The sequence below is a fragment of the Bison bison genome, unplaced genomic scaffold, assembly GCF_000754665.1.
Source record: "Bison bison bison isolate TAMUID 2011002044 unplaced genomic scaffold, Bison_UMD1.0 scf7180017864460, whole genome shotgun sequence".
NCBI lineage: Eukaryota > Metazoa > Chordata > Mammalia > Artiodactyla > Bovidae > Bison > Bison bison.
In genome coordinates this window covers 493,479-493,863 of record NW_011495022.1, presented here as the reverse complement: position 1 = coordinate 493,863, position 385 = coordinate 493,479, and positions in this window count along the sequence as shown.

The following is a 385-nucleotide window of genomic DNA, read 5'->3' as shown; positions in this document are numbered from 1 at the left end:
GTTCACTGAGACTCATGTCCATCGAGTCAGTGATGCCATCCAGCCATCTCATCCTCTGTCATCCCCTTCTCCTCTTGCCCCCAATAACTCCCAGCATCAGAGTCTTTTCCAATGAGTCAACTCTTCGCATGAGATGGCCAAAGTACTGGAGTTTCAGCTTGAGCATCATTCCTTCCAAAGAAATCCCAGGGCTGATCTCCTTCAGAATGGATTGGTTGGATCTCCTTGCTATCCATGGGACTCTCAAGAGTCTTCTCCAACACCACAGTTCAAAAGCATCAATTCTTCCACGCTCAGCCTTCTTCACAGTCCAACTCTCACATCCATACATGACCACAGGGAAAACCATAGCCTTGACTAGACGAACCTTTGTCGGCAAAGTAAT